The sequence below is a fragment of the Pristiophorus japonicus genome, chromosome 14 (assembly GCF_044704955.1).
Source record: "Pristiophorus japonicus isolate sPriJap1 chromosome 14, sPriJap1.hap1, whole genome shotgun sequence".
NCBI classification, from domain to species: Eukaryota; Metazoa; Chordata; class Chondrichthyes; family Pristiophoridae; genus Pristiophorus; species Pristiophorus japonicus.
In genome coordinates, this window is record NC_091990.1 from 29,896,516 (window position 1) to 29,922,935 (window position 26,420).

General features: G+C 47.5%; 1 protein-coding gene across 1 annotated transcript in view; it reads right to left on the minus strand.

The window, feature by feature from the left end:
- Window positions 1–7,003, minus strand: part of LOC139279336 (S100P-binding protein-like) — a 69,378-nt gene extending 62,375 nt beyond the window's left edge. Inside the window, exon 1 of the mRNA XM_070898455.1 lies at window positions 6,788–7,003. The gene's annotated coding sequence lies outside the window, so the exon portion shown is untranslated. The remainder of the gene's footprint in view (window positions 1–6,787) is intronic.
- Window positions 7,004–26,420: the final 19,417 nt, after the last annotated feature.

Sequence of the window (26,420 nt, forward strand, 5' to 3'; positions counted from 1 at the left end):
GTAGGCACCAAGACTCATACAGCAATGCCTGGTCTCCAGTCATCTTGGACCCCCTTGCCATTGGACCAATTCCTTGCTCAACCAAGCCCGTGTGGTTGCCGATGTGCAACAGCCACCCCACGTTAAAAGAACTCACGCACAGGCATCTTCCACTTCGTTAACATGAAGTTCAGGACCTGGAACATTAGGACCCACATGGACAACCCCAACAGCGACAGACCGGAACGCCCCACCGCCATAGTTGCCCGGGAACTTAGACAATTGACATAGACATCGCCGCCCTAAGCGACACCCGGCGGGCAGAGGAAGCTCAAGGAACAAGGTGGAGGTTACACCTTTTTCTGGAAAGGAAAACCAGAGTAAGAATACCGCCTTCACGGAGTCAGCGACACCATCAACAATGAGCTGGTCGACTGCCTCAAAGACTCCCCCTGCAGGGTTAACGAACGCTTTATGACTCTTCCACTCACCCTATCCTGGAACCAATGCACACGCCCCAATACTCGATGCAACGGATGAGACCAAAGAGGGTTTTTATTCCAACCTCGAAACATCCCTGTCCCGCATCCCCACGGGCTACAAATTGATCCCCCTAGGTGACTTCAACGCCAGGGTCAGCAAAGACATAGCCCTCTGGGGAAGAGTGATTGGCAAAGAGGGGGTAGGGAAAGCCAACTCCAGCGGTACCCTACTCCTGACAAAATGTCTAGAACATGAATTTATCATCAACACCCGACTTCACCAGAGGGACAAATGCAAGGCATTGTGGCAACACCCTTGCTCCAAACACTGGCACCTGCTCGACTATGTCATCGTCCGAGCCAGGGATCGCAAGGACGTGCGCATTACCCGCGCCATGACAGGAGCGGACGACTGCTGGACGGGCAACCATCGAATCCGATCCATCGCCGGCAGTAACATAGCCCCAAAGCGGAGGGGACAGCAGAAGCAGTGCCGCAAAAAAGTCAATGCCGGGGCACTTAAAGACCCAGCTAAGAGCCCTATACAGCTAGCGCCTCACAGCTAACCTGGTGTGCCTTGATGACCTTAAGATGCTGAATGCCTACAGCGCTTGGTCTGCCCTACAGGCCTCCATAACCAGTGCCTGTGAAGAGACACTTGGTCACTCAACCAGAAAACACCAGGACTGTTTTGATGATAATGATCAGGAGATCCAAGAACTAATAGATCGCAAGCGCAGAGCATTTCTGAGCCTCAAGCAACAATCCTACTCAGGAGCAGCAAAGCAACATTACAGGTGGCTCAAGGCGGAGGTCCAACAAAAAAACCCGGGACCTAAAGAACAGGTGGTGGATGGAGAAAGCACAGGAGATACAACAAATGGCCGACAGCCAGGATATGCAAGGATTCTTCATCGCAATCAAGGCCACACCCCACTGCTGGCCAAGAACGGGGAAACGTTCATCAGAGAAACGTTCATCAAGGACACTGAGGCTGTCAGGGCCCGCTGGAAGGAGCACTTCGAAGATCTCCTCAAATCGAGACACTGCCTTTGACTCAAGTGTTCTCGACTCCATCCCGCAGCATGCGACTCGCCACCACCTCCGTAAAACCCCAACGTTGCACGAGGTAGGAAAAGCCATAAAACAGCTCATAACATAATAAGAATATAAGAATTAGGAACAGGAGTAGGCCATCTAGCCCCTCGAGCCTGCTCCGCCATTCAACAAGATCATGGCTGATCTGGCCGTGGACTCAGCTCCACTTACCCGCCCACTCCCTGTAGCCCTTAATTCCCTTATTAGTTAAAAATCTATCTATCTGTGATTTGAATACATTCAATGAGCTAGCCTCAACTGCTTCCTTGGGCAGAGAATTCCACAGATTCACAACCTTCTGGGAGAAGAAATTCCTTCTCAACTCGGTTTTAAATTGGCTCCCCCGTATTTTGAGGCTGTGCCCCCTAGTTCTAGTCTCCCCGACCAGTGGAAACAACCTCTCTGCCTCTATCTTGTCTATCCCTTTCATTATTTTAAATGTTTCTATAAGATCACCCCTCATCCTTCTGAACTCCAACGAGTAAAGACCCAGTCTACTCAATCGATCATCATAAGGTAACCCCTTCATCTCTGGAATCAACCTAGTGAATCATCTCTGTACCCCCTCCAAAGCTAGTACATCCTTCCTTAAGAAAGGTGACCAAAACTGCACACAGTTCTCCAAGTGCGGACTCACCAATACCCTATAAAGTTGCAGCAGGACCTCCCTGCTTTTGTACTCCATCCCTCTCACAATGAAGGCCAACATTCCATTCGCCTTACGGATTACCTGCTGCACCTGCAAATTAACTTTTTGGGATTCATGCACAAGGACCCCCAGGTCCCTCTGCACCGCAGAATGTTGTAATTTCTCTCCATTCAAATAATATTCCTTTTTACTGTTTCCCCCCCCCCCCCCCCCCAAGGTGGATGACCTCACATTTTCCGACATTGTATTCCATCTGCCAAACCTTAGCCCATTCGCTTAACCTATCTAAATCTCTTTGCAGCCTCTCTGCGTCCTCTACACCACCAGCTTTCCCACTAATCTTTGTGTCATCTGCAAATTTTGTTACACTACACTCTGTCCCCTCTTCCAGGTCATCTATGTATATTGTAAACATTTGTGGTCCCAGCATCGATCCCTATAGCACACCACTAACCACCGATTTCCAACCTGAAAAGGATCCATTTATCTCGACTCTCTGCTTTGTGTTAGCCAGCCAATTCTCTATCCATGCTAATACATTTCCTCTGACTCCGCGTACCTTCATCTTCTGCAGTAACCTTTTGTGTGGCACCTTATCGAATGCCTTTTGGAAATCTAAATACACCACATCCATCGGTACACCTCTATCCACCATGCTCGTTATATCCTCAAAGAATTCCAGTAAATTAGTTGAACATGATTTCCCCTTCATGAATCCATGTTGCGTCTGCTTGATTGCACTATTCCTATCTAGATGTCCTGCTATTTCTTCCTTAATGATAGCTTCAAGCATTTTCCCCACTACTGATGTTAAACTAACCAGCCTATAGTTACCTGCCTTTTGTCTGCCCCCTTTTTCAAACAGAGGCATTACATTAGCTGCTTTCCAATCCGCTGGTACCTCCCCAGAGTCCAGAGAATTTTGGTAGATTATAACAAATGCATCTGCTATAACTTCCACCATCTCTTTTAATACCCTGGGATGCATTTCATCAGGACCAGGGGACTTGTCTACCTCGAGTCCCATTAGCCTGTCCAGCACTAACCCCCTAGTGATAGTGATTATCTCAAGGTCCTCCCTTCCCACATTCCCGTGACCAGGAATTTTTGGTATGGTTTTTGTGTCTTCCACTGTGAAGACCGAAGCAAAATAATTGTTTAAGGTCTCAGCCATTTCCACATTTTCCATTATTAAATCCCCCTTCTCATCTTTTATGAGACCAACATTTACTTTAGTCACTCTTTTCCGTTTTATATATCGGTAAAAGCTTTTACTATCTATTTTTATGTTTTGCGCAAGTTTACTTTCGTAATCTATCTTTCCTTTCTTTATTGCTTCCTTAGTCATTCTTTGCTGTCGTTTAAAATTTTCCCAATCTTCTAGTTTCCCCACTAACCTTGGCCACCTTATACACACTGGTTTTCAATTTGATACTCTCCTTTATTTCCTTGGTTATCCACGGCTGGTTATCCCTTCTCTTACCGCCATTCTTTTTCACTGGAATGTATTTTTGTTGAGCACTATGAAAGAGCTCCTTAAAAGTCCTCCACTGTTCCTCAATTGTGCCACCGTTTAGTCTGTGTTTCCAGTCTACTTTAGCCAACTCTGCCCTCATCCCACTGTAGTCCCCTTTGTTTAAGCATAGTACGCTCGTTTGAGACACTAATTCCTCACCCTCAATCTGTATTACAAATCAAGAACAAGGCTACGGGAGCGGATGGAATCCCTGCTGAGGTGCTAAAGTATGTCGGAGAGGCGCTGTTGGCGTGGATACATGACCTCATCTCACTCATCTGGAAGGAGGAGAGCATGCCAGGAGATCTCAGAGATGCAGTGATCGTGACCATCTTTAAAAAAGGGGACAAGTCCGACTGCGGCAATTACAGGGGAATCTCGCTATCAGCCACTGGGAAAGTTGTCCCTAGAGTGCTCCTCAACAGTCTTCTCCCTGTGGCTGAGGAGCTCCTCCCAGAGTCAGTGTGGATTTCGTCCCCTATGGGGTACAACGGACATGATCTTTGCAGCGTGACAGCTGCAGGAAAAATGCAGGGAGCAGCGCCAGCCCTTATACATGGCATTTTTCGACCTTACAAAGGCCTTTGACACTGTCAATCACAAGGGTCTATGGAGCGTCCTTCTCCGTTTTGAATGCCCCCAAAAGTTTGTCAACATCCTTCGCCTGCTCCACGACAACATGCAAGCCGTGATCCTTACCAATGGATCCATTACAGACCCAATCCACATCCGGACCGGGGTCAAACAGGGCTGTGTAATCGCTCCAACCCTCTTAATTTTCCTCACTGCCATGCTCCACCTCAGTCAATAAGCTCCCCACTGGAGTAGAACTGAACAGAACCAGTGGGAAGCTGTTCAACCTTCACTGCCTCCAGGCCAGGTCCAAGATCACCCCAAACTCTGTCGCTGAGCTATAGTATGCGGATGACGCCTGCATCTGCGCACATTCTGTGGCTGAACTCCAAGATATAGTCGACGTATTTACTGAGGCATATGAAAGCATGGGCCTTACGCTAAACATCCATAAGACAAAGGTCCTCCACCAGCCTGTCCTCGCCGCATAGCACTGCCCCTCAGTCATCAAGATCCACGGCACGGCCCTCGACAACGTGGACCATTGCCCATACCTCGGGAGCCTCTTGTCACCAAAAGCAGACATTGATGCAAAGATTCAACACCACCTCCAGTGCGCCAGTCTTCGGCCGCCTGAGGAAAAGTGTGTTCAAAGACCAGGCCCTCAAATCTGCCACTAAGCTCATGGTCTACAGGGCTGTAGTAATACCCGTCCTCCTGTATGGCTCAGAGGCATGGACGATGTACAGAAGGCACCTGCAGTCGTTGGATCTTGCGGAGACATAGTTAGTGATATATCTCCAACAAATCCCGAGAGGCACGCCAGCACCAGTGTCCTTGTCCAGGCTAACATCCCCAGCATTGACGCACTGACCACACTCGATCAGCTTCGCTGGGCAGGCCAAATAGTTCGCATGCCAGACACGAGATTCCCAAAGCAAGTGCTCTATGCGGAGCTTCTTCACGGCAAACGAGCCAAAGGTGGACAGCGGAAACGTTACAAGGACATACTCAAAGCCTCCCTGAAAAAGTGCGACATCACCAGACACCTGGAAGACCCAGGCCAAAGACCACCCTAAGTAGAGAAAGTGCATCCAGGAGGGCATGGAGCACCTCGAGTCTCAACGCCGAGAGCGTGCAGAAATCAAGCGCAGGCAGCGGAAAGAGCGTGTGGCAAACGAATCCCACCCACCCCTTCCCTCAACGACTATCTGTCCCGCCTGTGACAGGGACTGTTCAGCCACCAAAGAACTCACTTCAGGAGTGGAAGCAAGTCTTCCTCAACTCCGAGGGACTGCCTATGATGATGATTATGCAATTCCCTTTTAAAAGCCACGATTTAATCTACCTCCAACACCCTTTCAGGCAGTGCATTCCAGAACATTTTTTTTTATGTCGCCTTTGTATCTTCTGCCAATCACCTTAAATTTATGTCCTCTGGTTCTCAACCCTACCACCATAGGGAACAGTTTCTCTATCTACTCTGTCTAGACCCCTCTGATTGATGTTGCCAACCAATGCTACAATGGCTAATCCATCAGTTTGCAAACAAATAAGACCAAATGAGTAAACAATATACTGTCTTTAGATAAGCTCAGTTGCAACACCTTAGAACAGTGGCACACTCCCTCCAATTACACTCAAATACAAACCCACTTGTATTTAATCAAGGATTGCTGGAATGTGAACAAGTCCCTACAAGTCAATCATCAAAAGAGTTACATACTATTACACGCCTAATTATACATAAATAACTTTGCATCTCAAATGTAATCTGCGTTACATTAATTCATATACCCTGTATTTTAAACTAACATTTCCTTTATTCCTAGATCTCAAAATTATTACTGGTTGGCAAGGCAGTAACAGAGGGCACAAATTTAAGATAATTTCAAAAATTAAATAGGCATGTAGAACAAGGTAACCGAGGGTGGTTAGGATGTGGAATTCTCTACCACAAACTGATGTGCAAGCAGAGTGCATATATAATTGCTTGAAAATGAGAAACATTACAGCATATTGGGAGCAAGCAGGAATGGGATTAAACTAGATGGTGCATGTGGAGAAAAACACCTGCACAGATTTGATGGGTCAAATGGCCATCTTTCTGCGCTGTGGCCTTCATGTTTCTACAAGAAAACGTTTAATATACAACTCAATCTAATGTTTCAATTAATTTGATTTCAATTTCTTTAGGTGTCATTTATTTAATGTTCCTAACTTACCCAAACATACAGCAACACATTCTATACAATCCTTTCCTTATAAAAGTGTATCATCCACCTCACCCTGAGCAAAACCACAGCTGAATTGCTCGTAGAATATATTTTAAAAGCTGGATACGTGGTGGAGCATTTGAGGCAGGATTTCAATCAATGTTTTCTTCCAGTTAAATCACACTTTTTAATTTTACTTTGGGCAAAATATCCTCAGGAACTACAGATACGAGTTGCTAAAATGCGCCCAATTTTCGGACAATTTTAAAGTTACCTTTCTTCCTTTCCACACGCTGTAACCACTCCCAGACATTTGCCTCTAACTCCCTGAACCAAATGATCCGTACGTTAATAGTTTGAACCCATCGCTTCGCTTCAGAAGTGACAGGTTGCGCACTTGCTTTCTCTGGTTACTTGTGCTGAAAGGCCCTCTCTCCGCCAACGGGACCGCACAACCCGGTCTCGTGAGTCCCGCTCCCTCCCAACACCCAACTGCTTCCCGCTTCACGTGCTGCAAACAACAGGCTGCGCGCGCAGCCGGGCCGAGCGAAAGACGAGTGGAGTCGGGCTGCGCGCGCAGCCGGGCCGAACGCGGCAGTGTGCAGTCGGGCTGCGCGCGCGGCCGTGCCGAGCGAAAGCCGAGTGGAGTCGGGCTGCGCGCGCAGGCGGGCTGAGTGTAACTGACTCCACACTGTTGCGCTGGGCCCGCGGCTGCGCGCGCAGCCCTCACCTGTATCACGTGCCAGCGCACTGGGAGCTGGAGTGAAATGTGCTCATTTTAGCGCTTAAAAAAAAAGTGTCCATTTTGGCCAGACGATGCCATTCTAAAAAGTAAATGCCATGCACTGCCCAAAAGATATAGTTTGCTTGTAAAAAAAATCAGGCAAGTCTTGTGGGTGAAATTTACAGCATGGAAGAAGGAGGCCATTTTGGCCCACTCTGTCCGCGCCGGCCGACAAAGAGCTATCCAGTCTAATCCCACTTTCCAGCTCTTGGTCCGTAGCCTTGTAGGTTAACAGCACTTCAAGTGTACATCCAAGTACTTTTTAAATGTGAGGGTTTCTGTCTTTGCCACTCTTTCAGGCAGTGAGTTCCAGACCCCCACCACCCTCTGGTGAAAGAATTTCCCCTTAAATCCCCTCTAAACCTCCCACCAATTACCTGTACTTGAAGTCTATGCCCCCTGATTGTTGACCCCTCAACTAAGGAACTATGAGCTGGAATTTGATGAAAAGCTGGCACTGCTGGTATACTGCCCAAAAAAACGGCAAGATTATTAAATTAAGGCCAAGGGAATATTAATCAAAATATTGAAAAAGTCCGCCCAGCAGGAAAAATCGACGAACCCGAGCTTTGTCAAATTTAAACTGAGGCTGCAAGTTGGGCCTAGGGACGGGAGAAAAACATAAAAAGGTTTTTTCAATAAAACAAAAAATAAAAAAATCGGAAAACAGTCTCGGAACCCTTTTCCACTGATTTGCTGTAAAATATATTTTTTAAACTTTAACTTAACTTTTTTTTGAAGGGTTTCATACCTACCGTCCAGCTATGGCTGGTTTCTCGTGGACATTTTTTTCTGCTCACCTATGGGTCACCACTGTGACCAAACTTGGGCGGTAGCGCGCAGCCGGGCCGAGTGGTTCCGCCAGTGATATTTCAAAACTGCTGGCGGAACACTGACCAAACTAGCACCGGGTGGTTTTCCGCCGGAAACAAAGAATACTGCCGAAAAACCCGGCGGAAATGCTCACCAAATTCCCATCCACTCTATCTGGGCCCCTCATAATTTTATACACCTCAATTAAATCTCCCCTCAGCCTCCTCTGTTCCAAGGAAAACAACCCAAGCCTCTGCCATCTATCGTCCGAGCTAAAATTTTCCAGTCCTGGCAACATCCTCGCAAATTTCTGCACCCTTTCTAGTGCAATCACATCTTTCCTGTAATGTGGCGGCCAGAACGATACACAGTACTCAAGCTGTGGCCTAACTAGTTCTAGGATAACTAACTAATACAGTTCTAGGATAACTTCCATGCTTTTGTATTCTATACCTCGGCTAATAAAGGAAAGCATTCCGTATGCATTTTAAATAACCTTATCGACCTGTCCTGCTACCTTTAAGAATCTGTAAACATATATTCTAAGGTCCCTCTGTTCCTCCACATCTCTTGGTATCCTCCCATTTATTGGGCTAGAACCTCCACTTTTGTGCTATCGCCCAAAAATGGCCGTTATATCTGCGTGGGCGTTAAAAAAGGGTTTTCAGATCACCGGCTTCTTGCCCATTATCAAAACAACTAGTTTCCATTTTTGAAAATGGAAGTTAATGCGAGCGATATCAAATGGGCGGTAGCGTTAAATGTTTTTGACCTCCTGCCGTAAAGTGTGGCCGTCCTTAGCAACGGCATGGCAACGCTCGATTCCCGCGATACCGGAGGTCAAGGGTCATTGTTATATATGTAAACTTCTAGTTACACTGTACAGCCACCAGAGGGCTCATCCCCTGGAGTCCCAAGGGATCCCATAATCCCTTGGGAGCACAGGTATTTAAGGAGGCCTCACAGGTTGGAGAGGCACTCTGGAGATCTGCAATAAAAGACTCTCACACTTTACTTTGAGCTTACAGTGTTCAGTCTGACTCTTTCTCCATACATAACAGTCATCATGACATGCGCAGAAGAGGAGGCAGCGAGAGAGGGAGCTCAGAGACACTGAACGCCTGTGTGGCTGTGGCGTGTGCTTGTGGGAGGAATGACGGAGATTCACCAGTAGCACCTAAGCACCAAGAACATAGTTGGCACCAATTTTGTCCAAGAAATAATATATAACATGGAAGGGATGGTGGAAGCCCCGGAGCTGGTAGCCAGGATCACTGGTGGCAGAGGGCTCCCAGTGGTCCCAGAGCGTGGCACTGCACCCCAAGGTGCCGCACCCCCATTGCCAATGACACGAGAGCCAGGAGCAACATCTTGCTTCTGGCTCAGAGCACGTTCCCACCTCGGGACCGTCCTCTCCCGTATCCGTCCAAGCAGCGGTTCGGCCATCACCCCCCGCCCCCCCAATGAAGCATCACCTGAGGACCTCTTCGGCCAGGTGGCTTGGAGTCAGGAGGGGAAGGGGAAGGGGTAGAGGTGGGGAGGAGAAGCATTCGGGTGGAGGGGGGGGGGGGGGAAGGGTTGGTTTGTACAGAAATACTGATGATTTCAGACTAATGTTTGGTTTAAATGTTTTTTAATTTAACAAAATCTTGCAGCACATTGGCTCAGATAGCTGCACCATTACACGCTGGTGATTCCTTTACATCAAATGGTATGATCACACTTAACTTCAATCTACTTAAACTTTAACTGTCACCAAGGTGATGCCCACCATTGATGTATGACCTGCACACCCAGCAGTATGTCAGCCTTGTAAATAACACAAATGTTCTTTCAGGCAAAGTGATCATTGATGAGCTCCTGACATAAGGCTCTTGCAGCTATCATGTCACCATGGGCTCTTGCATGCGGTCTACAGGGGGGCGGCGGCATGGCTTCAGCATCAGCCTGATTGTCTGGCCCGATGTCAGCGTCCACCTCCTCGTCCTCCCCTTCCTCTCTCTAAGGTGGACTGTCAGACTCATCAGACAATTCTTGTCCTCTCCTGATAGCCAAGTTGTGCAGCATGGAGCACACCACCGTGAATTGAGCCACCCGCTCAGGGTGGTATTGGAGTTTGCCTCCTGAGTGGTCCAGGCATCTAAAGCGTTGCTTAAGCACTCCAATGGTTTTCTCCACGATATTGTGAGTTGTTCTGTGGCTCTCGATGTATCGCCTCTCGGATTCAGTGTGGGTGTCACGTAGGGGGGGTCATCAGCCAGGTGGTGAGGCCATAGCCTTTGTCACCAAGTATCCAGCATTGACCTTGTGGCTCATTGTTAAACAAATCAGATACAGTGCTCTCACGCAGGATGTGAGCATCATGGATGCTGCCCGGAAATTGAGCATTCACTGCCAGTATAATTTGCTAGTGGTCGACAACCAGTTGGACATTCAGGGAGTGAAATCCCTTGCGGTTCCTGAAAACCTCTGCATCCTGAAAAGGTGCCCGCATCGCGATGTGCGTACAGTCTATTGCTCCCTGCACCTTGGGGAAGTTTTCAATTCTGGAGAATCATAGAGCCCTCTCACTCTCCTCCCTGTCACAGGGAAGCTGATCAAGTCCCTCCTGCATGCGTACAGGGCTTCAGTGACCTGTCGAATGCAGCGATGTGTGGCACGCTGAGAAAGTCCGCAAATGTCTCTAGCTGTGGCCTGAAAAGAACCCGAGGCGTAGAATGACAGTGTCGCAGTGACTTTGACCTCAATGGACAGTGTAGTACTGATGGTGCTGGCAGGCTGCAGATCTGTCCTTATCAACTGGCATACCTCAGTGATAATCTCTTTGTGGAAGCGCAGTCTCCGAAGGCAGGTGGTGTCGGACAAGTCGAGGTAAGAATGCTTCTCCTTGTATTTGCGGGGGGTGTAGTGTCTGGTCCTCCTCATCTGTCTGTCACGTCTTACATTGGGCACATAATGCAGAGGAGTGTTCCTTCAGCGATGTTGAGTCTGCTGCATGTGATTGGTCACCAAGAGAGGGTGAGAAAGGACAGGCCCCATTGCAGTAGCTCTCTGTTTTCCACCGATTGGTCACAAACAAGGAATGCTCCAACGAAGACATCTCTTCAATTCCAATCGGTCACAGTATGGTCAAATGTTTTTACAGATGTTCACATCAACTCCAATGACCTGCAGAGTACATCCGAACTCCGCCGAGGTTGAAGCACAGCAGCCTTTTAAAGGACGCGACATGTGATCTAGAACATGGCGTCCATAACGCTGTGATTCGTTCTGGTTAGTTCCACTTTTCCTGGGCGGTTTTTTGGGCGAGCGCTATTGTGGGCGATATGTGTGCGAGGTGATGAAATTGATGCAGGGTGATCTCATGGCCGCTAGTTTTGGTAAATATGCACTTTATGACAAAAAAAAGTGGGCGGGCGGTAATATTGAGTCTCGGCGTTAAATCAGTGCATAAATTAACAGTGGGCGATATTATGGGCATTGATTTCACCCATTCTGCTGATTCCGACCAAAAAAAGTGGGCGAGCGGTAATATTTTTTCCTGGTGTTAACCACATGGGGAAAGTAACGCTCGGCGATAAGTTTCTGAAAAATGCCCACCAATTTCCATTTTGTACCAAAATGGCCGATCTATGGGCGTTATACGTCATGTCAGCGGTAAAATGGGCGTTAAGTTGGCATGAACCATGCAAAAAAAGTGAAGGTTCTAGCCCATTGCATATTCCTTTGCCTTGTTGCCCCTCCCCAAATACAGTACCTCACATTTTTCAGGATTGAAATCCATTTGCTATTTTCTGCCCAACTCACCAGATTATCGATATCATCCTGCAGTCGAGAGCGTTCCTCCTCATTGTCAACCACACGGACAATTTTTGCACCATCTGCAAATGTCTTTATCAAGCCCTACATTAAGTCTAAATCATTAATATTGTAAAGTCCTGTCCCTGCAGTACAGATTCACACGAGGCACATGCTGAAGTCAATGTCTCTCAGGACCTGCACCTTTATTACACAGCCCTCGAATACCTCACTTGCCTGAGACCTGTCCTTATATACCTGTCTGGGACCTACATATCGATTGGTCAAATCAAATCACAGGAGGTAGCCTGGAGGAGGAATTCATAGAATGCATACGGGATTGTTTCTTAGAACAGTATGTAACAGAACCTACAAGGGAGCAAGCCATTTTGAATCTGGTCCTGTGTAACGAGACAGGAAAAATAAACGATCTCCTCGTAAAAGATCCTCTCGGAATGAGTGATCACAATATGGTTGAATTTGTAATACAGATTGAGGATGAGGAAGTTGTGTCAGAAACGAGAGTACTATGCTTAAACAAAGGGGACTACAGTGGGATGAGGGCAGAGTTGGCTAAAGTAGACTGGAAACAAGGACTAAACGGTGGCACAATTGAGGAACAGTGGAGGACTTTTAAGGAGCTCTTTCATAATGCGCAACAAAAATATATTCCAGTGAAAAAGAAGGGCGGCAAGAGAAGAGATAACCAGCTGTGGATAACCAAGGAAATAAAGGAAAGTATCAAATCAAAGACCAATGCGTATAAGGTGGCCAAGGTTAGTGGGAAACTAGAGGATTGGGAAGATTTTAAGCAACAGCAAAGAATGACTAAAAAAGCAATAAAGAAAGGGAAGATAGATTACGAAGGTAAACTTGCGCAAAACATAAAAACAGATAGTAAAAGCTTTTACAGATATATAAAATGGAAAAGAGTGACTAAAGTAAATGTTGGTCCCTTAGAAGATGAAAAGGGGGATTTAATAATGGGAAATGTGGAAATGGCTGAGACCTTAAACAATTATTTTGCTTCCGTCTTCACAGTGGAAGACACAAAAACCATGCCAAAAATTGCTGGTCATAGGAATGTGGGAAGGGAGGACCTTGAGATGATCACTATCACTAGGGAGGTAGTGCTGGACAGACTAATGGGATTGAAGGTAGACAAGTCCCCTGGTCCTGATGAAATGCATCCCAGGGTATTAAAAGAGATGGCGGAAGTTATAGCAGATGCATTTGTTATAATCTACCAAAATTCTCTGGACTCTGGGGAGGTACCAGCGGATTGGAGAGCAGCTAATGTAACGCCTCTGTTTAAAAAAGGGGGCAGACAAAAGGCAGGTAACTATAGGCCGGTTAGTTTAACATCTGTAGTGGGGAAAATGCTTGAAACTATCATTAAGGAAGAAATAGTGGGACATCTGGATAGGAATAGTGCAATCAAGCAGACGCAGCATGGATTCATGAAGGGGAAATCATGTTTAACTAACTTACTGGAATTCTTTGAGGATATAACGAGCATGGTGGATAGAGGTGTACCAATGGATGTGGTGTATTTAGATTTCCAAAAGGCATTCGATAAGGTGCCACACAAAAGGTTACTGCAGAAGATAAAGGTACGCGGAGTCAGAGGAAATGTATTAGCATGGATAGAGAGTTGGCTGGCGAACAGAAAGCAGAGAGTCGGGATAAATGGGTCCTTTTCCGGTTGGAAATCAGTGGTTAGTGGTGTGCCACAGGGATCAGTGCTGGGACCACAACTGTTTACAATATACATAGATGATCTAGAGGAGGGGACAGAGTGTAGTGCAACAAAATTTGCAGATGACACTAAGATTAGTGGGAAAGCGGGTTGTGTAGAGGACTCAGAGAGGCTACAAGGAGATTTGGATAGGTTAAGCGAATGGGCTAAGGTTTGGCAGATGGAATACAATGTCGGAAAGTGTGAGGTCATCCATCTTGGGAAAAAAAACAGTAAAAGGGAATATTATTTGAATGGGGAGAAATTACAACATGCTGTGGTGCAGAGGGACCTGGGGGTCCTTGTGCATGAATCCCAAAAGGTTAGTTTGCAGGTGCAGCAGGTAATCAGGAAGGCAAATGGAATGTTGGCCTTCATTGCGAAAGGGATGGAGTACAAAAGCAGGGAGGTGTTGCTGCAACTGTATAAGGTATTGGTAAGGCCGCACCTGGAGTACTGCGTGCAGTTTTGGTCACCTTACTTAAGGAAGGATATACTAGCTTTGGAAGGGGTACAGAGACGATTCACTCGGCTGATTCGAGAAATGAGGGGTTACCTTATGATAGATTGAGTAGACTGGGTCTTTACTCCTTGGAGTTCAGAAGGATGAGGGGTGATCTTATAGAAACATTTAAAATCATGAAAGGGATAGACAAGATAGAGGCAGAGAGGTTGTTTCCATTGGTGGGGGAGACTAGAACTAGGTGGCACAGCCTCAAAATACGGAGGAGCCAATTTAAAACTGAGTTGAGAAAGAATTTCTTCTCCCAGAGGGTTGTGAATCTGTGGAATTCTCTGCCCAAGGAAGCAGTTGAGGCTGGCTCATTGAATGTTTTCAAGTCAAAGATAGATAGATTTTTAAGCAATAAGGGAATTCAGGGTTACGGGGAGAGGGTGGGTAAGTGGAGCTGAGTCCACGACCAGATCAGCCATGATCTTATTGAATGCCGGAGCAGGCTCGAGGGGCTAGATGGCCTACTCCTGTTCCTAATTCTTATGTTCTTATGCTCCAGTGTCTCCTGCAAGTACACCCCTGGTGGTAAGGTAAGCTTGTGGTTACAGGTCATCTCTAGTTACAGTGATGTATAGCATGGTAAGATACAGTTATGTACAGTAGTGTGAGATATATGACATCACCCTCCCCAAGGTCTTATTGTCTTTATAGGTTCAGTCTCTCAGGTGATCTACGCTCTCGCGTGGAGCGTCTTAGTTGTGGTTCAGTTGTTTGTCTTGGTGCCTGTTTTTCTTTCGGTGTGATTGCTGGTATCTCGCCTGGGCTGTCTGTTTCGTTCAGTATGATTGTTGGTGTCTCGCCTGGGCTGTCTGTTGGGATTGTTCTTTCCTCAGGTTGTTCCCTCTGTCTGTCCACCAGGTGTGGTGTGAGTTCCACATTGTAGTCTGCTTCTGGTTCAGCAGTGTTCTTGATAAATCTACTTTTGACTTGGTCTACATGCCTCCGGCAGGTTTGGCCATTGTCCATTTGTACCACCAGTAGCCTGTTTCCTTCCTTGCCTGTTACTGTCCCTGCAAGCCATTTGGGATCGCTGCCATAGTTTAGCACAAACACTTTGTCCCCTATCTCATTCCACCTCCCCCTCGAATTTCGGTCATGGTACTCAGTTTGCTTACGGCGCTTTGCCTCAACAATTTCATGCAGGTCTGGGAGGATTAATGAGAGCCTAGTCTTTAAGGTCCGTTTCATCAATAGTTGCGCGGGGGAAACTCCAGTCAATGAATGCGGACGAGATCTGTATGCCAGCAGCAGTCACGACAGGTGGTACTGCAGCGTGGGACCTTGGATTTTGAGCATGCCTGTTTAATGATCTGCACTGCTCGCTCCGCCTGGCCATTGGAGGCCCACTTGAACGCTGCCGTCTTAATGTGATTTATGCCATGGTCACTCATAAAATCTTGGAATTCTGCGCTGGTGAAGCACAGACCATTATCACTGACCAATATGTCAGGAATGCCGCGCGTTGCGAACATAGTTCCAAGGCTCTCCACAGTGGTGGAGGTGGTGCTCGAGTTTAAATCCACTTTGAAAATGCATCTACAACTAGGAGGAACATTTTGCCCATGAATGGGCCCGCATAGTCTACATGCACCCGCGACCACGGTTTGGTGGGCCAGGGCCAGGGGCTCAGGGGGGCCGGCATTACTGAGTTGGGCACAAATGATGCACCGTCGGACGCAGAGCTCCAAGTCCGTGTCAATGCCAGGCCACCAGATGTGGGATCTGGCTATGGCCTTCATGTGGAGCTCCCGGACAAATGCCTCTCTGCCTCGCAGAGGCATAACTACTCGGCTACCCCACATCAGGCAGTCTGCTTGTAGTGACAGCTCATGCATGCGCCTATGGAAAGGTTTGATCTCCTCGGGGCAGGCATCACGAGCCTCTGCCCAGTCACCAGTTAGGACACATCTTTTTACTAGGGATAACATGGGGTCGCTGGTCGTCCAGGCTCTGATTTGGTGAGCCGTCATGGACGAACCTGTGGACTCAAAGGCATTGATTGCCATGACTAACTCACAGTCTTGTTTGTCAGGCCCTTCCATGGTCACCAGGGGTAACCTGCTAAGCGCGTCGGCACAGTTGTCTGTGCCTGGTCTGTGCCTTATGGTGTAATCGTAAGACGCCAGCATGAGTGCCCACCGTTGAAAGCGCGCCGAGGCGTTGGCGTTTATTGCCTTGCTTTCGGATAGTAGGGACGTGAGGGGCTTGTGGTCGGTTTCTATTGCAAACTTGGCCCCGAAAAGATATTGGTGCATCTTTTTGACACCGTACACGCACACGAGTGCCTACTTCTCCACCATTCCGTACCCGCGCTCCGCCCGCGAAAGTGACCTGGAGGTATAAACTATGGGTTGTAATTTACCCGCACTATTGACATGTTGTAAAATGCACCCGACCCCGCACGCTGACACATCACATGTAAGAACTAGCTTTTTACCTGGATCAAAGAAAGCCAAAACACTGTTGAAACACAGAAGGTTACGTGCCTTGTTGAAGGCGCGTTCCTGGGCGTCCCCCCAAAACCATTCGCACCCCTTTCTGAGTAGCACATGGAGAGGCTTCAGCAGCGTGCTTAAGTTCTGCATAAAGTTCGCAAAGTAATTAAGTAGCCCGAGAAAGGCGCGCAGTTCTGAGACATTCCGGGGCCTGGGTGCCAGGTGAATTGCTTCTGTTTTGGACTCTGTTGGGCGGATTCCATCAGCGGCAATCCTTCTGCCCAAAAATTCAACCTCGGGCACAAGAAACAGGCACTTGGATTTCTTAACTCTTAGGCCTACCCGATCCAACCGCTTTAGTACTTCCTCCAAATTGTGGAGATGGGAGTCGGTGTCCCTGCCCGTGATAAGTATGTCGTCTTGAAATACAACCGTCCCCGGGATGGACTTGAGCAGACTCTCCATGTTGCGCTGGAATATAGCAGCTGCCGACCTGATGCTGAATGGGCATCGATTGTACATGAAAAGGCCTCGATGTGTGTTGATGGTGGTGAGTAGCTTAGACTCGTCGGTCAATTCTTGCGTCATATACGCAGATGTGAGGTCTAATTTTGAGAAAAGTTTTCCTCCAGCCAATGTGGCAAATAAGTCCTCCATTCTGGGCAGCGGGTATTGGTCCTGTAGGGAGACTCTGTTTATGGTAGATTTGTAGTCCCCACAGATTCGTACGGATCCATCAGGCTTCATGACTGGGACGATGGGACTTGCCCTGTCGCTAAATTCCGCGGGTGAGATAATGCCTTCCCGCAGAAGCCTGTCCAGTTCATGTTCAATCTTTTCCCTCATCACATAAGGCACAGCTCTAGCCTTGTGATGGACCGGTCTAGCATCCTGTGTGATGTAGATTTTAACTTTAGCCCCTTTGAAGGTGCCCACACCTGGCTGAAAGAGATGTTCAAAACGACTTAGAACTGTTGAGCAGGAGGTCCGTTCCTCTGACGACATGGCGTGAACATCATTCCATTTTCAGTTTAGTTTTGCCAGCCAGTTTCTCCCCAGCAGTGCTGGGAGATCTCCGGGGACAATCCACAGGGGAAGTCGGTTCACCGTCCCTTTGTGTGTGACTGAGAGCGTGGCGCTGCCAAGGACTGGGACGATTTCTTTGGTATAGGTCCTTAGTTTGGTGTTGACCCTTGTGAGTTTTGGTCTGTCTCTTTTGTGCGGCCACAGCTGTTCAAATTGTTGAGCGCTCATGAGAGATTGACTCGCTCCCGTATCCAGCTCCATGTTGATGGGTATCCCGTTGAGTAGGACCCTCATCATTATTGGAGGCGTCTTGTTGTAAGAGCAGTGGCCATTGATCGTGTTGACCCGCTGTACCTCGGTGTCCCAGGTACTGTCCCCACCGTCTTCTGGTCCGCTTTCAGACCCTTCCGATTCGTATACTAGCCGAGCTGCCGTTTTTCTGCACATGCGGGCCAGATGCCCTGTTTAGTCACAGTTTCTACAAACAGCATGCTGAAATCGACACCCCCTTGATGAGTGCCTTCCCCCACATCTCCAGCACAGACCGCTTCCATTGTTTCCAAAGGATGAGCTGCGTCTGGCTGATCTCTCTTGAGCTTCTCTCAGTTTGTAGTTGATTGCTCGCATTGTGGGTTGATGATGTGTGAACGGCCGTTCATGTGGCCCTTGATGGCTTCTGGTGCCACTGCCTGCTGTTGGAAGGCCTGCTCTCCTGCCTTTGTCTGTGTGGGGGAGTAGCGGCTTGTTTCACGCTGTGAACCCCTTGTTCCGATGTTTCGTTAGTTGTCATACCCGCAGTGTAGATCAACCTCGTTTCTTCTTCTCCAAGAATGTCTGTGCAACCAGTGCTGCTGCCTCTAGGGTCAAGTTCTTGGTCTCTATGAGCTTTCGGAATATGCCTGCGTGGCCTATTCCTTCAATAAAAAAGTCTCTCAGCATTTCTCTCCTTAGTTCATCGGAGAACTCACATAAGCTAGCCAACCTCCGAAGTTCTGCCATGAAGTCGGGTATGCTCTGGCCCACACAGCGTCTGTAGTTGTAGAACCTGTGTCTGGCCATGTGTAGGCTGTTCGCTGGCTTCAAGTGGTCTCTTACCAGTGTGCTCAACTCTTCAAACGACTTGCTTGCTGGTTTCTCGGGTGCCAGCAGGTCCTTCATTAAGGCATATATTTTCGAGCCACAGCTGGTCAAGAGATGGGCTCTTCTCTTGTCTGCCTTATCGTCGCCTAACCAGTCTTTGGTTACGAAGCTTTGCTGGAGCCTTTCTATAAAGTCCTCCCAATTATCTCCAGCATTGTATTTTTCATCTGAGCCGTTGGTCGCCATTCTGTGGATTCTGTAATCCCGTAACTCGTCGCCACTGTAAAGTCCTGTCCCTGCAGTACAGATTCACATGAGGCACATGCTGAAGTCAAGGTCACTCAGGACCTGCACCTTTATTACACAGCTCTCGAATGCCTCACTTGCCTTTGACCTGTTCTTATATACCTGTCTGGGACAGGTATCCAGTGTCTCTTGCAAGTGCACCCCTGGTGGTAAGGTAAGCTTGTGGTTACAGGTCATCTCTAGTTACAGTCATGTATAGCATGATAAGATACAGTTATGTACACTAGTGTGAGATACATGACAAATATATACTACAAAAAGTAAGGGACCGAGTACTGAGCCCTGTGGAACCCCACTGGAAACAGCCTTCCAGTCACAAAAACTCCTCTCAACCATTACCCTTCATAGTCTAGGCCTTCCACCACTGCCCTTGGTTGGGGTGCATCTCCCCTTCTGAGATTTCCCCTGCTGAACCAGGCCACATTTCCGGCTCAAGGTATTCTAGGTACAGGAGGTAGGTTTCCCGACCTTTGCCAATAAGTTTTTTTTTTCAAAAATATACTTTATTCATATAAAATGTTCACAATACACTGGAAAATAGTTCAGTACCTTGAGGTCAGCAATTCCATACAATTCGTTTGGATGCTGACAGCAGTTCCATACAATGCATTAGCGTACATTTAATTTCAAGTTTAGTACAATCCGTAAATCACGTTACATGTAGTACTGTGCAAATAAGGGCATTATATGGAGCAGATAAGAACAGGGTTACATTACATTCAAGGATACATTTCAATATCGATCACGAATCACGTTACATGTAGCACTATGCAGATGAAAACAGTACACGGAACGGATGAGAATACATTTACATTTCTTTACAAGTTACTAAACAGTGCAGAGACTTTCATTATACATGGCACAACACAGGTGTTTTTCAGTACATGGTGCTCTATGTATACAAGCAGATTAACAAGTACAGCCCGAGGGGGGTCTGATTCCATCCCCTGGGTTTACCGTGGCAGAAGGGCCTTAAACTGTGGCTCTTCCCCATCGTGCCTTCGCGGCGACTGCACCAATCTATAGTGCGTCCCTCAGCACATACTCCTGGATCTTGGATTGCGCCAGTCTGCAACACTCGGCCGTGGACATCTCCTTGCTCTGGAAATCCAGCAAGTTTTGGGAAGACCAAAGTGCGTCTTTCACCGAGTTGATGGCCCTCCAGCAGCAGGTGATGTCTGTCTCGGCGTGTGTCCCTGGGAACAGTCCGCAGAGCACTGAGTCCTGTGTTACGGAGCTGCTCGGGATGAACCTCGACAGCAACCACTGCATCTCCTTCCAGACCTGCCTTGCAAAGGGGCAGTCCCGAAGGAGATGGATGACAGTCTCGTCCACACCACAGCCGACTCGGGGGCAGAGTGCCGTGTCTCTGAGACACCGGCTGTGCATGAAGGATCTGACGGGTAGGGCCCTTCTCGCCGCCAACCAAGCTACGTCTTGGTACTTGTGTGAAAGCTCTGGCGATGAGACATTTTGCCAAACGGGTTCGACAGTCTGCTCGGGGAAACGCCCAACAGGATTCATTATCTACTTCTTCCGTAGGGTGTCCAGGACCTTGCGTGCCGACCACTGCTTTATGGCCTTGTGGTCAGAGGTGTTTTTCTTGAAAATCTTTTCCACAAAGGACAGGTGGTCAGGCATGGTCCAACTTGTCGGAGCGCTCCACGGCAGCCTGGCCAGACCCATCCTTCGCAACACTGGGGACAGATAGAATCTCAGCACATAGTGACACTTGGTGTTTGCGTACGAAGGGTCGATGCACAGTTTGATGCAGCCGCACACAAAAGTGGCCATCAGGATGAGGGCCACATTCGGAACGTCCTTCCCTCCCTTGTCCAGAAATTTGTACATCGTGTCCCTGCGGACACGGTCCATTTTCGGTCTCCAAAAGAAATGGGAGAAGCTCGGGTGACTGCCACGGCACAGGATCAGGCTATGGGCCAGACCTGCCCGACGTACAACACCGAGAGAGCACCTGATGACCACGCCAGTGTGGGCAGTGGAGAGTTGGGGAGGGAGACCCTCAAGCAGCTGCACCTGGAGTACTGTGCATAGATGGGTCACCACTTGACACTTATGGGGCCTGCACACAGCAGTACTCAAAGCACTTCAATTTTTACCCCAGGGCTCCCTCCACCAACCTCTGAGGGTCTAAACAGGTGGCTCCTGAATCTGGTGCAATTGGCGAGAACCGTGACAGAGACTGTGCTTCGCTCATTTGCATGTATTCACTATTGCCAGTTTCCCTGATAAAACTGGTCACTGAAAAATGGCAATAAGACAGGATTACAGTGGAACATGATCTGACAGACGCATCTGTCTGGGAGGGTTGGCAACCCTATCTGTGCTATCAGAGGCATGTATGCCTGCTTGTTTATACCACGTTGACTAAAGCTTATTTGTGTAATAACCAATTCGCATCCAATACCCAGTTTTTAATTCCACAAAAGTAGCCACCCCTGTAAAGAAAGAAATAGAAAGACTTGCCTTTATGTCGACCCTTTCACGACCTCAGGATGTCCCAAAGCGCTTTACAGCCAATAAGTACATTGAAGTAAAAACAGAAAATACTGGAAATACTCAGCAGGTCGCAGCTGTGGGGAGAGAAACAGAGTCAACGTTTCAAGTCGAGGAACTTTTATCTGAACTGGTTTCTGTTTCTATTTCAGATTTACAACATCCGCAGTATTTTGCCTCATCATCATAGATAGTCCATCGGAGTCGAGAATTATGTTTTTGCCGAAGTACTTTTTGAGTTATAGAGTCATGGAAACACATTCGACCTATCATGTCTATGCCAGTGTCATCACTGTTGTAATGTAGGAAACATAGCAGCCAATTTTCGCACAGCAAGCTCCCACAAACAACAATGTGATAATCTGTTTTAGTGATGTTGATTGAAGGATAAATATTGGCTAGGACACCAGGGATAACTCACCTGCTCTTCTTCGAAATAGTGCCATGGGATCTTTTATATCCACCTGAGAGAGCAGACGGGGCCTCAGTTTAATGTCTCATCCGAAAGACCCTTTTATCAGAGCTGGAAACTCAATTAAAAGCTAAATTTAAACAAGCTAACTATAGAATAAACTATATACAGTCTTTCCCATGAAATGACTCACACAATCTACCAGTAAGCTGTACTTGCACAATCTACATCTGCTGCTGAAAGGACCCAGTTTGCCAATGATGCATTACACCACTTTCTCACTTGCTGTCTGGATTCATTTTGTAGCCGCTAATTTTTTTTTAAACAGAGTCCAGATCCACAAATCAGAAATTAAACTGAAATACATTAGTATGAAAATAAAAAGTAAAAATACCATAAATACAAAGCAGGTCATTCGGTATCTGTCAGCATGCTTGACTTCTCCCATCAGAATTGCCTGAAAACAGTGTCTGCCTCTCAATGCAGTTTGCAAATCACTCTTTTTCCAGACAGCCCGATCCAGCCCCCATTGACCCCAGCAGTGATTGCCCTCTTAGTTTTCTCCTCACCATGTTGATGGGCTAGGTCCTTTGAGTTAGACAGTCTGGTGCTGCTACAATTATAAGCTCCTTAAATGCTGATCTCCCTTTTGTCTCTGACCCACCTCGATGCATTTGGCAGGCCATTAAATGTGTTTTCTTTGCAGATACTTAACTTTTCGACCTTTATGAAGTGCAGCATTTTGTAGAATTCTGTTTCATGCACTCTTTACGCATTTACAATCTATTGACACCGTTACAGTTCTACAAGTCTGGAATGATTGTTTGAACTTTATATAGAGGAATGAAGACGCTCGTCTATCTGTCAGCTAGAATTTGGCTATTCCAGTGCAGATGTTTAACATTTATCTACCTTATTTCCTCTGGTTGGGGCATCTAGAACAAGGGGCACAATCTTTAAAATTACCTATAATTGTAGGTAGCTATGATTAGCCTCACAAATTTAAATATTCATAACCATCTCACTGATAGTGATGACCATCAGCAGGCCGGGGCCATTGGAGAGAGCAGTGTGCGACTGCCCAGCCCGGAAATCAGCATGGTCCCAGCCTGCAAGACCATCAGCAGGCCGAGGCCATTGGAGGGAGCAACGTGTGGTGACCTGGCCTGTAAGACCATCAGCAGGCCGGAGCCATTGGAGGGAGCAGTGTGCGGCTGGAGGGTGACGGCTACGAAGCCAGGTCGCTGATTGCAGTGTGGACAGGCACAGCAGGAGGGGCGAAGGAGCGGCAAAAGTAGTAGAGGGAAGTGACCAGGGCCCAGGAGAAGCGTGAATCTGGGTCCCAGAAGCGGAGAGGACCCAGGGGCAGCACGAGCCAGCCTACACTGCGATATGTGTGCACGCTTGGTCTGTGCAGCAGAGCTGGTCTCCAGTTAATCTTGAGTAATCCTTGCCACTGGACCAAGACCTAGCTCTGTCAAGCCCGTGTGGTGGCTGGTGTGCAACGGCCACCCCACGTTAAAAAAATCCAAGCACAGGCATTTTCCATCCTTCACTATGTAGTTCGGGATCTGGAATATTAGATCCTTCAATGAAACACCTGTGAAATCATCCCTTTTTGCCATGAAAGCAAGTCATCCTCGCTTCGAGGGAATGCCTTTGATATGATATGTTTAACATTTATTTATCTCAAGGAGCTACTGCAGTTCAAGCAGGAAAATGACCATCCTTCAGGTGAAAACAATCATTGTTACAAAAGAGCTTTTATACACAACAAAACACTTCATAATGGGAACGACATAACAAGAAAGAGTATTGTATGAGCAGAGTTAAGATTTACAAGCTTTCCAACCCAATAAATTCACAGGTGGGGTTTCGATGGTCAAGAGTTGATCAGTATTACTATTAGTGCTTTTCACTGATATAAGTTCTGTTCCTTTGAGTACTTACCTGTTTTTTGCAAGTTTCCGACTTTATTGGCAAATGAACCAAAAGCAATGTAAGAAATAACGTTTTTATGCAGCGCGTGTTTGGGATCTGGAAGGCACGGCCTGAAACGATGGTGGAGGCAGACTCAATCTTATCTTTCAAAAGGGAGTTGGATAAATATCTGAAGGAAAACAAATTGCAGGGTTCATCATCATCATAGGCAGTCCCTCGAAATCGAGGAAAACTTGCTTCCACTCTAAAAGCGAATTCTCAGGTAACTGTACAGTCCAATGTTGCACTTTATCAAGGAGGCTTTGAGGGTGTCCTTGAAACATTTCCTCTGCCCACCTGGGGCTCACTTGCCGTGTAGGAGTTCTGAGTAGAGAGCTTGCTCTGGGAGTCTCGTGTCGGGCATACGGATGATGTGGCCCGTCCAGCGGTACTTTTCGAGCGTGGTCAGTGCTTTGATGCTGGGGATATTGGCCTGAACGAGAACACTGATGTTGGTGCGTCTATCCTCCCAGTGGATTTGCAGGATCTTGCAGAGGCAGCGTTGGTAGTACTTCTCCAGCGTTTTGAGATGCCTGCTGTATATGGTCCACGTCTCTGAGCCATATAGGAGGGCGGGTATCACTACTGCCCTGTAAACCATAAGCTTGATGTCAGATTTGAGGTCCTGGTCTTCAAACACTCTCTTCCTCAGGTGACCGAAGGCTGCGCTGGTGCACTGGAGGTGGTGTTGGACCTCGTCGTCAATGTTTGCCCTTGCTGATAGTAAGCTCCCGAGGAATGGAAAATGATTCCGTTGTCCAAGGCAGCGCCATGGAATTTGATGACCGAGGGGGGGCAGTGCTGTGTGGTGGGGTCAGGTTGGTGGAGGATCTTTGTCTTACAGATGTTTAGAGTAAGGCCCATGCTTTTGTATGCCTCGGTGAAGGTGTTGACGATGGCTTGGAGTTCGGCTTCTGAATGTGCGCAGACGCAAACATCGTCCATGTACCGTAGTTCGACAACAGAGGATGGGACGACCTTAGATCTAGCCTGGAGGTGGCGAAGCTTGAACAGGTTCCCATTGGTTCTATAGTTTATTTCCATTCCAACGGGGTGCTTGTCGAGAATGAGATGGAGCATTGCAGCGAGGAAGATCGAGAAGAGGGTTGATGCGATGACGCAGCCCTGCATGACCTCGGTCCGGACGTGGATTGGATCTGTGGTGGATCCGTTGGTCAGGATCAAGGCTTACATGTCATCGTGGAGCAGGCGGAGAATGGTGACAAGTTTTTGGGGGCAGCCGAAACGGAGGAGGAAAAGGCGGGGGGTGGGTGGGTGAGACTAACTGAGAGTCGGCATGGGCTCGACGGGCCAAATGGCCTGTGCTGTAACCATTCTATGATTCTATATCTGCAAACATTATATTTGCTATCCATTGTTCAGTATTATTAAACAGATTCACAGAAATTATTTTACATGACCCTGTGGGAGAAAAAGTATCGCCTCAACTCCCTTCTAATCCTTCTACCAATTACTTTACATCTATGTCCCCTGGTTATCGACCTCTTTGCTAAGGAAAATAGATGCTTCCTATCCACTCTCTCTCGAGGCTCCTCATAATTTTATACACCTCAATTAGATCTCCCCTCAGCCTCCACTGTTTCAAAGAAAACAACTTTGGGACAAATTATCTCCTTCTGTGCCATAAATTTCTATGATTCTGGATTTTTGACGACTTTGCGACAGGATTTTCACCGCAATTTGACCCACCACGGCGAAAACCCGGTCCGCGTGATCTTCGGTGACCTTTTTGCAGTTGTGCTTCTACATACCGCCATGGAGAGGGGCGTCGACGTGCGACATCGCAAATTGCGTTTGCGATCGATTTTTGTCCCTCTCGTGCCCAGAATACCGACAGGGTCAAACCTGCGGTGCAGCCCTGCCAGCAGCGGTAAGTATGAAGACCTGCAAAAAAGGTCAGTTAAAGTTTTTATTTTTTAATTACTTTTCAGTGATTTAGTAGGTAAAGGTTTTGTGAATGTTTTTTTTTGTTTTTTGCAATTTTTTTTTTGTTTTCCCTCCTCCCAAGGCCTCTCTCGCAGCGCTATCGGCCCCAGACTAAAGTTGCCAAAATTTGCGGTTTGCGCCATGAATCCTCATGCAACGGCAATTTTTACTGATGGCGTAGAATTAAAGGCCGAAAAGCAGTCCTAAAAACAGTAGCGCAGCGAAAACGGTAATTTTAGTGTAAAACTAGTGTTGCAAACCGAAAAACTAGCCCATAGACCCATATTCTAGGAAAAAACTCCTGTGAAGCGCTTGGGGACGTTTTACTAGATTAAAAGCGCTATATAAATGCAAATAACGTTCCCTCTAATCTGTGCAGGCCGTGCAGCAATCGGGAAGGCCGCTCACAAGCTGTTCTCTGTCAGATACCGCGTGTGCCCGGCCACACAGCACATTTAGTGGGAACATTGAATGCAAGTTGTTGTTGTTGTCATAAAAGCATGCTTCGTCGCGAGAGTGTCGTTGCTCTATCCCTGGCTCAATGCTGTCTTAGAGCA